We start from the raw sequence: 18,000 nt of genomic DNA on the forward strand, positions 1-18,000 counted from the left end.
AAGCGAGCACTCATAAAGGAAAAACAATGTTTCCGTTTGAAAAGAGAAACTGATAATTTTAAAAAGTGGGGAGGAGGGAAGAGAATAGTTAATTATCTAAGAGACACAGTATTAACATACCTAATATGCAAACCACACTTAAAGAAAATTATAAAAGCAATCTAAAATATTACATCAATGAAAATTAAGTACCATGGCCAATTATAAAATATCTAAAATATTGCTCCAAAGTAACCAAATTAAAAAGTAACTCCACTAATCATGCAAAATAGAAAATATCAAAAAGTAAACTTAATAAAGAAATACAGAAGTCCTTTATAAAACATTATGCAATTTTATAGATAGACTGGAAACAGAGATTGAATAAAGAAAGTGACCTATCATGTACTTTTATGAAAAATTCAGTATTATAAAAATTTTAATTCTCCACATAAAGTTATATACAAATAATGGTTCATAACAAAATCCTAAGGTGCCTCCTTAGTGCACAGTAGGCATCACGTCAATCTTGCAACAAAATCTTAATATCTAATAAATTACTTCTAAACATAAAACTCACTTTTTTTTCTTAAGCAGAACAGTCTATTTTTTGTTTTTTTCCCCAAAACATCACCTAATCATCTTATGCATAAAATAATTAGAAGTAAATTTGTCAAAGTTTGCTTTTACTGAAGATAGAGAAACAGGGACTAGATTTATTCTTCCACCTGAAAAAAACACTAAAACATCAGACGAAATATATAAAACATCAGTTTCAAGACACTGGAAAACAGAAAGGACAGGGCTGTGATCCCTAGAAGTGAAAATAAAAAAAACTTCATTTACATATGAGCACTAGATCAGAATTAGGAAATTTCCTTCTCTATGTCTAGTATGCTCAAAATTTTTATCATGAGGGGGAGCCTGAGTGGCTCAGTCGGCTGAGTGTCTGACTCTTGATTTTTGGCTCAGGTCACAAGCCCTGCATCGGACTCTGAGCTGATAGTGCAGAGCCTGCTTAGGATTCTCTCTCTCTCACTATGCCCCTCACCCGCTGGTACTCTCTTTCCCTCTCCAAATAAATAAATAAACATAAAAAAAATTATCATGAACAGGTTTGGTTTTTTTTTTTCAAATTTTTTTTGTTTACTAAAAGGATATGGCTTTTGTCCTTTATTTTACTAACAGAGTATATTGTATTAATTGATTTATGGATAGTAAACCCTTTTGCATTCCCAAAATAAATCCACTTACTCAGTTTTTAATACTTTATTAATATATTCCTGGATTTGGTTTGCTGTTATCTTGTTAATGATTTCTGCATGTATGTTCATGAGAGATAACAATGTATAGTTTTCTTGTGATGTCTTTGTCTGGTGTGTCAGGATAATATTGGACTCATAAAATAGGTTGTAAGTGCTCCCTCTTCCCCTATTTTCCAAAAGAGTTTGCATAGGATAATTAACAGTGCTTTCTTAAATACCTGAAAACATTTAGCACTAAAGCTCTTTGGGCCTAGGCTTTTCTATGTGGGCATAAATGTAATGATCAATTTCTTTACTTTTTATAAGTATAATCAAAGTTTCTCTTACACTCTATTTATGGCAATATATGTCTTTGTAAGATTTGCCCAATTTGTTATAAAGTGGCTCATAAAATTTTCTAATATTTTAATTTCTGTAGGACAATAATGTCTCTTCTTTCAAGCCTCATTTTGGTAATTTGTGTTTTCTTTTTAAAATGGTCAATCTATCCCAAAGTTTATCAACTTTGTTGACCTTTTCAGTTCATTGATTTTCTCTATTGTTTTTATGGTTTTTATTCCAGTGATTGCTACTCAAGCTTTACCTCTTTTTCAAATTTACTTTGCTATTCTTATTCTTAAGATGGAAACTTAACATGACTGAATTGAGACCATTTTTCTTTCTCATGAAGGTGCTCCAAATTGAGTGCTGTGAATTTCCCTCCAGGATGCTTTAAGTGAAACTCAATATTTGACATGTGTTCGTTTTCATTCATTTCAAAACATTTTCTAATTTCCAATGTCAACTATTCTTTGACCTATGGGTCATTTATAAATATGTTGTTTGAATTCCCACATTTCTTTCTGGAATTGATTTATAATTTAATTCGAACATACTCAGAAAACAAACCCTGAATTATTTCACCCTTTTAAAACTTACTGAGATTTGTTTGATAGCCTAGAATATGCTCTATCCTGGAGAATGATCTAGAAGTCTGAAAAAAAAAAAAAAATACCAATGTATCAAAGTGGTAATTGTACCTCTCAAGCTAAATAGCTTTTCTAATTTTTCAATCTAGTGGTTCTACTGATTATAGACAGAGTTCTGAATCTCCAGCTGTAAGAGTTGTATTTCTAATGATCTTTTCAATTCTGTCAGTTTTTACTTCTTTTATTTTATATTAGGGCTCCCATCAGAGAATATACAGATGGTAAAAACCGTTTTATGTTCCTAATATACTCATCCTTTTAGCACTATGAAAATTTGCTCTTAGTCTCTAGTAATATTTTGGATTTTATAATTGATTTTGATTGATATTGATATTACCCCTCCAGTTCTCTTATGAATATAATTTGCCTACTATATTCTTTTCCATCCTTTTACTACAAATGTATTTGTGCTCTGAACCTAAAGCATATAACTGTATCTTGGATTACCAAAGAATCTGTTAATCTGTCCTTTAAGTGGAGTGCCTAGACCACAAGTATGAAATTACTGACATGGTTTTTCTACTTATTTTGTAAATGCCTCATCTTTTTTGTGCCTCTGCTTCTACATTATTGCCATCATTTCTATTAAACAAGTGTTTTCAGTGTACCATTTTAATTCCTGTGATGATTTTTAAATGCTTTTTTGTTGTTAATTTTTTTTTTTTTTTTATTTTTCAAATGTCTATTTATTTTAGAGAGAGACAGAGCTCAAGCAGGGGAGGGGCAGAGAGAGAGGGAGACAGAATTGGAAGCAGGCTCCAGGCTCTGAAGTGTCAGCACAGACCCTGACGTGGGGCTCGAACCCATGAACTGTGAGATCATGACCTGAAATGAAGTCAGCCACTCAACCAACTGAGCCACCCAGGTGCCCCTGCTATTGTTAAATTCTTAATAGTTAATCTAGGGATTACATTACGCATCGTCAACACGGCAAAGCTGTCCATTCTCACCACTTCCAATCAACAATGTACTGGAGATTAAAGCCAGTGTAGTAACACAAGGAAAAAAAATTAAAGGCATAAACAATGGGTACAAAGAAATAAATGTCTTTACCAGAGACGACTCATTCTGAGTGCAGCAAAACTCTAAGGACCTATAAACTTTCTTAGAAAACTTAGAGTGTATCAAGATCACAGGATATAACATCTACATATAAAAAAGAATTAGCAATGTTTTTATATACTAGCAATGAATAAAATAAACATGAAATGAAGCAAACAATGCCATCCAGAATAGGATCAAAAAGAAAAATACTTGTAAACAGTTTAACAAAAACATAAGACCTACACACTGAAAAATGTAAAATATAAGTGAGAGAAATGAAAGATGTAAATGTAAGTAGAAACAATCCATGTCCATGGATCGGATAATGCTATGTTGTTAAGATTACAAATGTCCCCCAAGTAATCTAAAGATTCAAAATATTTCCAGACTTCCAGTTTCTGTTCTGGCATATAAGAATCTTAGAAATTGCTATCTGTCCTAATAACAAGTAAAAAAATGAACTAACTAGTAAGTCACCCACTTTTTCTTACCTCTGTAATAGAATTGAGATAACCGAGCAAACTGTTGCCCCCAAATTGAAGGGAACAGACAAGTATAGATAATTACAACCCAGAATAGCAATTTCTGCAGGCACTAGCGCCAGGATAAGAAAAACCAAACTATAATTGATGAACTGCTGGAAGCTCAGTGTGGACAACTCTGAGAGTTAAAAACTTCAGAGATACAGTCAACTGAAGGGGCCTCGACACTTTTGAGTTTTACCTCACTGATCTCTACCAGGATCTCAGAATATATGAGAGAGACCCTTGTACTTCTGGCGGGGGCGGGGGCAGAGGACCATTTTGAAACATCCTACAGTATTCTTGACTTCTTTTCAAGGTCTGCCCATCAGAGCCTAAGTGACCTTTAGAAAGGAAAATACTCAACCTTCCATAAGGAGAAAGGGAATGCCCAACTCCAGCCCACTCTAGCAATCTTGACCCACTTCAAGGGGATGGTGGGGAGGGGGTAGAAAGTGAGAAATACAAGGCAAGTTCAAAATACAGAGGTAATGGCTCACCAAAAGACTGAGATCTCATCACAGGACTATGAAATGCTTCCCCTCCTCTCACACCTTACCTGTATATTACGAAAGGCCCCCTCCTCTCACACCTTACCAGTATATTACTAAAGGCCTATTTATAGCAATTCCTTTTACCCAGTACATCATGTCTGGCTTACCCAGTACATCTACATCATGAGAAGGCAATACTAGAAGACAAAAAACAGAGACGAAAAAGACAGATCAAGCATCAGAACCAGACTATGATATGGCTAGGATGTATAGTAAAAATTATACACCACAACCAAGGAGGATTTAACTAAAGTATACAAGGATAGTTCAATATTCAAAAATCAATTAATGTAATCCATCACATCGACAGGCTAAAGAAAAACTACAGAATTATATCAATAGATGCAAAAAAAATTTGACAAAATCCAAAACCCATTCGAGATAAAAACCCAGTAAACCAGAAGTACATGGGAACCCCCTCAACTTGTTAAAGACTATTTAAAAAAGCTAATAGCTAATAACCACTAAGATCAAAAACTAAGCAAGGATGTCCCCCTCAACCACTGCTTTTCAAGTTCACAGTGGAAGACCTAGCTAAACACACTAAGAAAAGGAAACAGAAGGTGTAAGATTGAGAAGGAAAAGATAAAACCATCCTGTTCAGATAACATGTTTATCTATGTAGAAAATCTGGAGTAAGGGGGGGAAACACCAAAAACACTTCTGGAATAAGCGATTACAACAAGGTCACAGGGTACAAGTTTAATATACAAAAGCCAATTACTTTCTTATACACTTTGAATGAAGTGGAATTTGATATTAAAAATACAATGCCATTTCCATTAGCTGCCCTCCAAAAAATGAAATTCTATGGTAAAAATCTACCAGAATAATGTATGAGACCTATATGATGAAAATTACAAAACTCTGATCAATGATATTGAAGATCTAAATAGAGCGCCTGGGTGGCTCGTCAGTTTACTGCTCGACTCTTGACTTCGGCTCAAATCATGATCTCGTGATTCATGAGTTCGAGCTCTACATGGGCTCTGCACTGAAAGCACGGAGCCTGCTTGGGATTCTTTCTCTCTCTCACTCTCTGCCCCTCCCCTGTTTGTACTCTCTCTCAAAATAAATAAATAAACATTAATTTTAAAAAGTATAAAAAATAACTAAATAAATGAAGAGTGATTCCATGTTCGTGGATAGGAAGACTCATTGTCAGAATGTCATTACTTCCCATCTTGAATTATATATTCAGTACAATTCCAATTAAAATCTCATCATGTTATTTGCAAATACTGTACTGAAAAACCAATTCTAAAGAATACATGGACAGGCAAAAGACCTAGAATAGAAAATGCAATACTGAAGAAGAAGAACTAAGTCAGAAGAGTGACACTAACTGACTTTAAAATGTATCATAAAGGTACAGGAAACAAGACACTGTGGTACTGGTTAAAAAATAAAGGTATCAACAAAACAGAACAGAGAGCCGAGGATTAGATTTCCATGAATATGCTCAACTGATTTTGACAAAAGAGCAAAAGCAATACAGTGGAGCAAAGACAGTCTCTTCAACAAATTGTGCTGAAAACACGTCAAAAAACTGAATCTAGACACACATCTTACTCCCCCTCTACACTGAAATTAAGTCAAAATGGATCACAGATCTAGATGTAAAACATAAAACTCCTATAAAACATAGAAAAAAGCTAAATGATTCTAGGTATGGCAGTGACCGTTCAGTTCCAACATCAAAGGAATGATGCATGAAACTAATAAATGATACGCTCAACTTCATTAAGATTAAAACCTACTCTACAAAAGACAAAGTCAAGAGAATGAGAAAACAAGCCCCAGATTGGGAAAAATATTTGCAAAATCTCCACCTGAGTAAGGCTTGTTATCCAAAATACAAAGACACAAAGAACTCTAAAGTGAACAAGAAGAGAACTAAAAATACTTTTACCATATGACCCAGTAATCACATTCTGTGGAATTTACCCAAAGGAGCTGAAAACTCATGTCCACACAAAAAGATGCACATGGATGTTTATATCAGCTGTTCAAGAATCAACTTTAAATTCTTACAATTGATATTAAGACAAACAATACAACTGAAAATAGAGAAAAGGGGTGAACGATTTTCAACAAAGTAGAAATGCCTACTAAGCACAAGAAAAGATCCACAAAAGCACTGGTCACTACTGAAATGCAAATTAAAATCACATGGAGATGTCATTAAGTATACACTGAAACAGTAACAATCAAAGACTGCCAATACCAGGTGATGGAGAGGATATGGATAAACTAGATCTATTGTATGTTGCTGGTCAGAATGTGAAACAGTACAGTCATCTTTTAAACAATTTGGTGCTTTCCAAAAGTTAAATATATGCTTGTCATACAACAGAACAATCTACACAATAAATGAAAACACATGGCCCATATAAAGACTTGTAAGCAAATCTTGGTAACAGCATTATTTGTAAAAACTCCAAAACTTAAATAAAAAAGTTTTAATTTTTAAAAATTTCTATCTTCTGGTAAATGGCTAGACAAAATGGGGTATCTTTCTAGATTGAAGTACGATTCAGTAATTTAAAAAAATACGTCTGTTACAAGTGAGACGTGCTCAATATGGGAGAATCTCAAAAACATGCTGACAGAAGCCAAAAACAAAAGACTACTTCTAAATATCTACAGAAAGTATCTAATGACAGAAAGGAGATCAGATTAACCGCAAAAGAGCATGAGGGAACTTTTTCAGGCAATGCAAGTCAACTGTAAATGTCATGTACCAATGTACACATTTACCATAAATTATTCAACTGTGAACTTAAGACGGATGAATTTTATGGTATGCAAATTATACTCCAATAAAGCTATTTCAAGAAAACTGTCTTAAAAAACAGAAATAAATTTTTACCAACTTGGAGTATGCCAAGATTAATTAGAACACATAAGTATTACAATAAAAGGGGAAAAAAATCATCCTTGAGGCTTTGTAACAATTAAAGAAGTTGCCACTGAAAACTGCAAAGGCATGAAATAGTCGAGGAAAAATATATTCAACAGATATATCTGTTAATTTTTATCCATGATAAGTAACTCATATAACTCAAAAATAAAAAGACAACCTCTAAAGAACTGAACCAACTTTTCACAAAAGAAGGTATGTGAATGGTTAATAACTACATGCAAAAATGCTAGTAGTTATCACAGAAATGCATATTAATACCACACAATCCATTACATACATAGCACAAGAGCAAAAATTAAAGATTAACCATATCAAGCACTGAAAAGGATAAGTAATGGGAACTCATAAGCTGGTGGTGGCAATATAAATGGTACATCAGTCAACAAAACATTTGGCAGTTCTTTTAACAAGTTAAACATGCCTACCATACAACTTAGCCACTGAAGTCTAGGTATTTACTCCAAGAAAAAAACACATGTTCATAAAAAGACTTGTTCAGAAATGTTCATAGGTGCTTTATTCATTATAGCAAAAAATTGCAAACAACCTTAATGTCTTTCAACAGTAGAATGTATAAACACATAGTGGTACATCCATACAATGGGATACTAATGAACAATTTTATAAAATGAATTATCAATATACAGAGTAACATGAAGGAATCTCCAAAACATTATGCTAAGTGAAATATTTTAAATACAAAATGCTAGACAACTTATTGTTCCATTTATAAAAAATAGTGGTAAATGTGGGGTGTCTGGGTGGCTCAGATGGTTAAGTGTCTGACTTCAGCTCAGGTCATTATCTCACAGTTTGTGACTCTGAGTCCTGAACTGGGCAGAAGAGACCCTGCTTCAGATCCTCTGTCCCCCTCTCTGTCCCTGCCCTACTCACTTGCGGACATACAGACTCTCTGTCTCTCAAAAATATAAATAAACATTTAAAAAAATAGTGGTAAATGTAATCTATTTACTAGAAAGCAGAACAGTGGTTGCCTGATGATGAGGGTACAATATATTATAGATTATAAACTGACAACCAGACAAATGGCATCTATAAAAAATTTAGATCTATGAATACACTTGGTGAAAAATTGAATGCTTCTACCTTCTCATCCCTAATTCCCCTTCAATACAAAACAAGTAAATAGTGTCTGTTCTCAGCACATCTATTTTCTATTTAATTTTTTAATGTTTATTTGTTTTTGAGAGAGAAAGAACATGAGCAACGGAAGAGCAGAGAAACAGAGAAACAACTTGAAGCAGGTTCCAGGCTCTGAGCTGTCAGCACAGAGCCCAATACAGGGCTTGAACTCACGAACTGCAAAATCATGACCTGAGCTGAAGTCAGACGCTTAACCAACTGAGTCACCCAGGCGCCCCTATTCTCAGCCCATTTCTTCAACACTGTAATTTCTTCCCAGGGCAATATGACAGGAAAATGGGGAGAAGGCACATTTAAATTAGGGGAAAAAAAAGAAACTGTCAATTCACACATCAGTAGACAAGAGATCAGAAAAATCCTAAAGAATCTGTAAGACAGCTATTAGAATAACGTGAAATTTAGCAAGGCTACAAGATATAAAATCACACATACAACACCTCAACAGTGAAAATTACAAAACACTGCTGAGAGAAAACTACAAAACACTGTTGAAAAAAATTAAAGACCTAAACAAAAAGAGTGATGCACCTTGTTACTGGTTTAAAAGATAAACTGTTAAGATGTCAATACTACCCTGGGTGCCTGGGTGGCTTAGTCAGTTGAGCATCCAGCTTCGGCTTGGGTCATGATTTTGCAGCTTGTGGGTTTGAGCCCCATGTCAGGCTCTGTGCTGACAGCTCAGAGCCTGGAGCCTGGTTCAGATTCTGTGTCTCCCTTTCTCCCTGCCCCTCCCCTGCTAGCGCTCTGTCTCCTCTCTCTCTCAAAAATAAATAAACATTAAAAAAAAAAAAAAAAAAAGATGTCAATACTACCCCAAATGGTCTAACAGATTCAGTGCAGGTGCAATCAAACTCCCAGGCTTTGAGCAGCAGGCAAAGAATATAAGATTAGAAAGGAAAAACAGTAGGAAAGTTCTCTTTACAGAGAGGGGGTACTCAAAAGTAAATGCCCCAGGTTTTTCTTTTTTTTTAATTAATAAACTTATTTTGAAATTCATGTGCAACTGCAAAGAACCTATAATGACCCAAACGATTTGGCAGAGTTGGGAGGACCCATACATTTTGTGATTTAAAGCTAGAGTCAGCAAGACAATGTAGCAATGGTACCACACACAAAAAATCAATCAATCAATGAAACAAAGTAAACAACTGGGAAACAGATCCACACGGTCAATTAAATTTCAACCAAGATGCAAAGGTAATTCAAAGAAAGGACAGTTTTGTCAACAAACGGTGCTAGAGCAATTGAGTATGTATAGGTATGAAATGAGATCCACATATCATACACTATGTAAAAAACTAGACACAAATAGATCACAGACCTATCATAGCATAATCTGAAACTAAAAAACTTACAGAAAAAATTATTTAAAAATTATGTGTAATCAAAGATTTTCTACCTACAACAACATAACTATAATCCATTAAAGAAAAAAACCTGATAAATTGAGTTTTATCAAAATTAAGTTCTTCTGCCCTCTGAAAAGCAATCCACAGAGTGAAGAAAATATGTGTGTGGCACATATCTGTTAAAGGACTTGTGAAAAGCGTAAGGAACTTCTATAACCAAAAAATAAGAAATTGTACAACTCTACCTGCCCCTCCCAAATGGGCAAACGATTCAAAAAGACACTTCACAAAAGATATATAACTGACAAATAAGTACATGAAAAGATGCTCACAATCATTAGTCTTTAGGGAAATGTAAATTTAAACTACCATCAGATACTATCACATACCCACGAAGACATGTAACTTAAAAAGATTGACCTTAACAAGTGTTCGTGAGGAGGTGATACAGGCATTCTCATATATTGCTGGTGGGAATGTAAAATGGCACAACTTTAGAAGAATATGGCACTTTAAGAGGTTAAGTATCCCTCTACCCCATAATCTAGCCGTTCCAAAATATATACTTATATGCCCAAAATAAATGAAAGTATGTGTACACATGACGGGTTATAATCCATTCTCTTCCCATGTATTTACTCAAAAGATAAGACATCGTATGTTCACATAAAGATTGTACACAAATGTTGATAGCACCATAAGTCAAAATAATCAAAAACAGAAAACCACCCAAATGTCTACCAGTAGCTGAACTGCAAAGAGTGGTCCATACAAGAGAATACTGCAATAAAAAGGAAATCAGATGAACACTAAGGGCACTATGCTGAATGAAATAAACCATACAGAGCACAGAAAGACAAATACTATATGGTGTCACATGGAGAGTTCCAAAACTTTTTTTTAAAACCTGATTTCAAATAAAGACTAAAATGGTGGTTGCCAGGTACTCAGGGGAGAAGGAATTACAGTGATGAAGGTCAAAGCAAACAAATGTGCAGATACAACAGTAGTGACTTCTGGTGATCAAATGTATAGTATAGTGACTTAAAGAAAAAAGAAATGAAATATTGAAATAGTGATACATATCTCAACATGGATAAATCTCAAAATAATTTTAGTGTGAAAAGCTAGACAAGAGTATATATTTTATGTTTCACTTCATATAAAATTGTAGAAAATGTAATCTATAGTGACCAAAAAAATAATAATAGTAATTAATAATCCCTGGGGACCAAGGGAGCAAGGACGGATGAAAGAAAAAGTTTACAAAGGGGCATGAGCAATCTGGGGTGGGGTGAGGGGGGGAGTGATGGATATGTTCATTAGCTTTATTACAGCACTAGTTTTACAGGTGTATGCATACACCAAAACTTACCAAACTATTTTAAACATGCACAGTTTAGTCTACAATTATACCTTAATAAAGTTGTTTAAAAAATTAAGAAAATAAAAACGCAAGCGACCAAATGAGATAAAATGTGTGCAAAACCTGTCACCTTGCAGCATGAATGTATTAAAGATTCCTACAAAATAATAAAGACAAACAGCTCAGCTTTGAAACAGGCAAAAAAAAAAAAAAATTAATAGGCAGTTCACAAAAGAATATAGAGGAAGCCACAACCAGTAAGCACAAGAAAAAGTGCTCAGTATCACCAAGCAGGAAAATTAAAATTAAAACCACTTCACAGTGACTAGAATAGCTAAACTCTAAGACTGACAATCACATGTTTGTGACTATGTAGAAAGAGCAAAAGAACTCTTATACACTGCCAGTGGGATTTTAAAATGGTACAACGGCTATGGAATGGAGTTTAGCAGTTTCTCATAAATAATTTCTCTATTAAACTTCAAGACACATTATAAAGCTATAGTAATTACAACAGTGTGGTATTCAAGCAGGTATGAACAAAATCGAATGGAAGAGATTAGAAGCCCAGAAACAGGCACATCTGTGGATATTTGTTTATTTAAAAAAAAAAATGTGGCATTCAACAAGAATGGGAAAAGGATACATAGGAATCCATATGGAAAACCATGCAACATTATCATACTCAAAAATCCACTCTAAGCAGGGGACCTGGGTGGCTTAGTCAGTTAAGCACCCGACTCTTGATTTTGTTTCAGGTTATGATCTCACAGTTCCTGGGATCAAGCCAGCAACGGGCTCTGCACTGACAGTGTGGAGACTGCTTGGGATTCTCTCCCCCTCTCTCTGCCCCTCCTCTGGTCATGCTCTCTCAAAATAAATAAATAAACATTAAAAAAAAATCCATTTTAAGTAGATTATAGGCGTAAATGTAGAAGGAAAACAAGAAAGTGCTAGAAAATAATAAAGAAAAATATCTTCATGACTGCAGGTACCATAAACATTTCTTAAGCAAAGAAGACAAAAAGAAAAAGACTGAATTGCTCTGTATTAGAGTTAAGAACTTTCATTCATCCAAAGACACTGCTAAGAGAATGAACAATACAAGACACAAGGAAAATATTTTCCAACAAAAATAACCAAGCAAAGATGCTTATTCAGGATATATAGAGAACTTCTACATCTCAGGAACAAAAAGACAATGCATTACAAAAATGGGCAATGGATTTGAAGATGCGCCTGAAAAACAAAAAGATTATTCAAATAAAAATGTACTCATTAGCAATCAGTAACATGCAAATCAAAACTATAATGAAGTATATAAATTCAACAGAGTAACTGAAATGTATCAGGATAAAAAATAAAAAGCTCGACAATACCAAATGTTGGTGAGGATGTGGAACAACAGAAATTCTCACACAATGCTGGTCAGAGTGTGTACATTAGTACATTCGCTTTGGAATATAACTTGTAATCAACAGTATGTATATGTTGTTCATATGAACATAGACACATCCTGTGAGCCATCAATTCTCTGCGAGGTGTACCCTACATAAATTCATGCCCATGTGCATCTAATGTACAAGAATGTTCACAGCTGCTTTCCTAGTAACAGCCCTCAACTATAAAATGTAATGCTAATAAAGAAAAATGAATTAACTCTAACTACATAGATGCATCTCATAAACAACACTGGCTCGAAGAAGCCATACACAAAAGAATACTGTATGATTACATTAACACCAAGTTCAAAAGTAAACAAAAACCAAACTATGGTGTTTAGGTATATGTATCATCAGGCTAAAACTCTACAGATACCTAAGACTAATTAAAACCTCAAAAAATAGTAACTTTGGGTGGTGGGGGGAGTAGGAAAGTTGATTTGAGGAAAGACTGCAGGCTGCTTCTAGGGTGCTGACAATGTTCAAATTCTTGTTCTGGGTAGTAAATAGGCAAATGTTCAAGAAATTACAGTAACTCCCTGATATGCACATTAGGTTCCTATTAGGTCAGAAATAGAAAAAAAAAAAAAAAAAAAAGAATTTCTTACTCACATATGTATTTAAAAAAAAAAAACCCACGAAGATTTTAATAAATGTAGTTAGTTATCTATGTAAATGGGTTAAATGGTGTGGAGGACACTGAAAGTGGGAATAATAATATTTAAAATACCTCTTGTTCTACTGTTTTCACTTTTGAATGGTACAAATTTACTTCAAAAAACTATCTTAAAAGTGTGTCTTTAAAAAAAGAACACTACTATTTACAATGCTATTTACAGGTGATAACTTTACCAACCCAAGACTAGCAGTGTGCCTGACACATGTAGGCACTAAGTGTTTGCTATATGAATTAATGCCCTACTACTGGAGATATTCTCTGACTTCAATGTTGGTTCCCTTCTTCTAAGCCTAACTAATCCTGCTGATCTGTAGAATCCATTGTCACAACTGTTTCCCCAAGAAAGTTTTCTTTACAGGCCAAACAGACCCTTTTCAAACAAGAGAGTCATCCCAAACCAAAGTAAATCAGTATTTTGTCTTAAGGGTAGAGTCTTATAGAGAGATGACAATACTTATTTGCACCATAAATTAATGTTTGAATGAATACACGCATTAAATTTTATTTAAAAATCACAAATAAAGTCCTTGCTTTTTTTTTATTTAAAATTTTTTTAATGTTTATTTATATTTGAGAGAGGGAGAGACAGCGTGCACGCATGCGTGCACATGAGTGGGGGAGGGGCAGAGAGAGAGAGAGAGAGACACAGAAGCTGAAGCAGGCTCCAGGCTCTGAGCCTGATGCGGGGCTTGAACCTATGAACCATGAGATCATGACCTGAGCCGAAGTGGGACACCCAACCGACTAAGCCACTCAATTGCCCCAGTCCTGGCTTTCTTGAGCTTACAGATTTTACTGTAGCAACTATAAAGTGAACTCAATTCCAGAAAGAGACTAAATTCATTTCAGAAGACATTTACATTTCAGACTTGATTTTTTACTTATATACTTAGTTCACAGTAAATTGTAAATAAATACTTTACTGATTTAAAATACATATAAAATTTCGAATGTCCTGCCCTCAGTGAAGTTTCTGAGAATTCCATAATTTGGGACACAAAATTTCCCCTCCAAAGTGAAACACAACTTGCTGTATCTCATGCCATCAACCAAACAAAAAAAAAAAAAAAAAAAAAGAGAGAGAGAGAGAGAGAGAGAGAGAGAGAGAGAGAGAGAAAAGGCACAATGCTTGGTTGGTTTTTTAATTCTAGAGGTAACATATACTGAGTGTGCTACTTTGACCCATTTTCAGCGTCACCCACAAGGCTGTAAGCGAATTCAAAATGGAGGATAAGCCACTGAACCATTGCAGTCTTATGAACCTGCACATCTAATGGTACGTATAGGGTCCATGGCAAACACAGATGCTCTACAGAAACTCTCCCAAGCACTAATATGAGAATGATAGTGCAGATGTCTACAATTTCTGAAACACTTATGATCTCCTCTGGAAATAACTATTATCCTTTTGAGAAACAAGCTCTGGCTTGCTACTGGGCCTTAGCAGACGCTGATGACTAACCACAGGACATCAGATGACAATGCTGCCCGAACTTCCTATAATGAACTGCATAGTTAGGCACAAGTACCAGGAAGGGCAGTAGCCATCTATTATGGAAAATAAGAAACTGAATTTACCCAAGAGCTGGTAGGTAGATCAGACTCCAACATCAACTCCTATTGCAGTGTCTCCTCTACCTCAATCTATGCTTATGGCTACCTAGGGAATTCCTTATGACCAGCTGACAGAAAAAGAAAAACTGTGAGCCTGTTTTATCAATGGGTCTGCACCCAAAAGTGGACAGCCAAGAGGTCACTCAGACATAACCCCCAAGGAAGATGGTAAAGGAAAATTGACCTAGGGAATAGAATTACAAGCAATACATTTAGTTGTCCTTTTTTATGGATTTAGAGATGGCCGGAATTATTGATCAAAAGAGATTCAAGGGAAGTTACTAATGGTATGGCTGAAAGGTTAGGGACCAGGAACGAATAGGATTGAAAGGAAGATTGGTAACAAAAAGTCTGGGAAGTGGTATGTAGAAGGACTTCTTTCAGAATGGGCATAGACTTTCAATATACCTGTATCTCATATGAATGCCTGAAAGGCATCCACCGTGAAGGAGGCTTTAATAATGAGGTGACTAAAATGCCACGCTCTGTGGAAGTCAACCAAACTCTTCCCTCAGCCACACCAGTGCTTGTTCAATGGGCCCATGAATACAGTGGCCATGGTGGCAGAGATGGAGAATATGCAGGGCTTAACTGCTAATGCTACTGCTAGGAACCTAATCTGCCAACATGAGAGATTAACAGAAAGTCTCCTTATGGGTACCAGCCAGCCACCTAGGGCCAGATTATTTACAGTGAACTTTCCTGTCATGGAAGAGCCAGGTATTTGTCCTCATTGGAATAAACACATATTCTGGAAATGATCTACATTCCACATCCATAATGCTTCTGCCAGCACCACTATCCATGGGCTCACAAAATGCCTGCTCTACCATCCTGGCACTCTAGACAACACTATTTTTGATCAAGGCACTCATTTTGCAACAGCCTATGTACAGCAAGGGTTTCTGTCTCCCCCAATAACCAGAATACACAGATCTGATATTCAAGGCATGGAAGTAAGAGCGGCTCTTCTCACTACTATACCTAATAACTCATTCAGAATTTTTGCTGCCCATCCAAAAAACTTTGTTCTGGTTTTGAGTCCTAGTGCCCAAAAGAAGATTGCTTCTATGAGGAAACACAATGGTTCCACTGAATTAGATACTTTCACCTGGCCAATGAACCAACAGGCAGGGGAAGGGGTTACTCTAAAGGCCTGAGTAATTGATCGCAATCGCAATCACAAGCACAAACTGAGTTGCTGCACAAAATGGGGGGATTCCCTTAGGCTCCTTGTACTGCCATGTCCACTATTCAAAGGTTATGGAAAACTACCACCACCAACACAACAGAGCAGGACATTTAAGGACCCATCAGAAATGAAGATTTTGTTAATTTTGTTAACTTCATTTTGTTAAAATGAAGATGCAGAACGGATGAACGTCTGGCTTAGGGCAGAAGTACTGAATGGGTAGCTAAAGAAGGAAGCCAGAGGTACCAATTACAGCCATGTGACCAATCAGAGAAATAAGAAATATGGATTTTTCCTTTGTTTATTGCATTTATGTCTGTATTTATGTAAATGTTAACCATTTTCTTCTTCCCTCTGTTTCCCTTATTTAAGTATAGTTTGGTGGAAGTGAACTTTAGTCTTTGGTTAACAGAATTTTCAAAAGCACTGTGATGCACTATATAATTAATATAACCAGTAATGATTGTTAGGACTGTGCAATTCCTTATTTTAGGGAAAAGGTAAGAAATTCTTCACTGGTACGAAAGACAGCTGTATCTTTTAAGGTGACAACAGAGTTGTTTTGTTGTTGGATGGGAGTTCAAATTTGTTTAGAAGCATCCATGTAGAAGCTAAGGAACTCAGAGTGGACTGTGCCAGTTATCCACTGCCTTTCAACTGGAAATACATTCATGCTGTTTCAAATCTACTTTCCAATAAAGGATCTAGATTCAGTTAACGCTATCCTTCTGCCAGCTGAAAATGTTAAAGCTTTGTCAGTAGAGGGTGCTAGCAGAAGAACAATGCAATAGAAAAATTGTCTTTCTCAAGGGGAAGGGAAGGGAGAAGTGCACCAGTGTGTGCGTGTGTCAAGACAAAGGAGGTCCTCTCCCCAGCCTCGGGGCCCAACCACACCCTAGCAGGAGGAGGGGAAGTTCTCTGGTCAGTCCTGGTCAGCAGTTCCCTTCCTGCCAGCCCTGACCCTATGACTGAGGACGAGGTCTGGCACAGGCAACCCAGTGAAGTTCTCCACTACCTACTGGGGCTACAACTAACATACTTCCAACAAAATCTGAAATCATGGGGAGAGGGCCCCCCTGCCAAATTTGTTCTTTACTGGGGTACTCTCCCTTAGCTCCTTTACCCTTCTTAGTGCCTAATCTCTTAAATTAAACTGTCCATGTTCGAATTACTGTGTGGTTTCTGTCTCCTGACTAATGCAGGGAATATCAAATATTTTTAATAGAATAAGCTATACTTTTATGAACTAAAATGCTACTATCATTCTTCGTATACTAAGCAGTGTTCATATTCTGTTGGTATCATAATAACTATATCCCAATGTTACTATGCTATAATAATATTGAGAAGCCAAAAATTACTTAATACTTCATATATGCTAAGCATGTTCTAAATTTTTTTTTTTTTTTTTTTTAAGCATGTTCTAAATTTATCTGCACTGATTATTAAGTCTAACAATCACCCTACAATGACCTATTACAAAGATGGCTCAGTAAGTTAAGCATCCAACTCTTCATTTAGGCTCAGGTCATGATTTCACAGTTCATGGGTTCAAACCCTGCATTGGGCTCTGCACTGACAGTGTGGAGCCTGCTTGGGATCCTCTCCTCCCCCCCCCCCTCAAAGTAAATAAAGCTTTAAAAAAAAAAAAAAACCTAAGAAAAAAACATATGTGTCAAATGAAAAATGTGCATCCCCTACCCAGAAATGTTTATTTTTTTAAATTTTATTTTTCTAAGTAATTTCTACACCTAATATGGGGCTCGAACTCATGACCCTGAGATCAAGGGCTGCATGCTCTATCAAATGAGCAAGCCAGGTGTCCCCAGAACTGTCCTTTAAATGATTAAAAAAACTTCTATAATGTTTTTTGTGAAGTTCATGATGGTTAGATTAATGTACCATGAGTTTGTTGTTTAAAATGTCACACATTTCTG

The 18,000-nt window shown here is 35.7% G+C and overlaps 1 protein-coding gene across 7 annotated transcripts in view; it reads right to left on the reverse strand.

The window, feature by feature from the left end:
• The window catches only part of RAPGEF6 (Rap guanine nucleotide exchange factor 6), a 188,104-nt gene that overhangs the window by 142,835 nt on the left and 27,269 nt on the right, over positions 1 to 18,000 (reverse strand). Inside the window, exon 1 of one of the 7 annotated variants that reach the window (XM_042934458.1) lies at positions 2,163 to 2,184. The exons of the other annotated variants lie outside the window; for them this stretch is intronic. The gene's annotated coding sequence lies outside the window, so the exon portion shown is untranslated. Of the gene's footprint in view, positions 1 to 2,162; positions 2,185 to 18,000 lie in introns of those variants that run through there. 7 annotated transcript variants of the gene reach the window in all.

Source organism: Panthera leo, chromosome A1 (genome assembly GCF_018350215.1).
Source record: "Panthera leo isolate Ple1 chromosome A1, P.leo_Ple1_pat1.1, whole genome shotgun sequence".
Classification (NCBI taxonomy): domain Eukaryota; kingdom Metazoa; phylum Chordata; class Mammalia; order Carnivora; family Felidae; genus Panthera; species Panthera leo.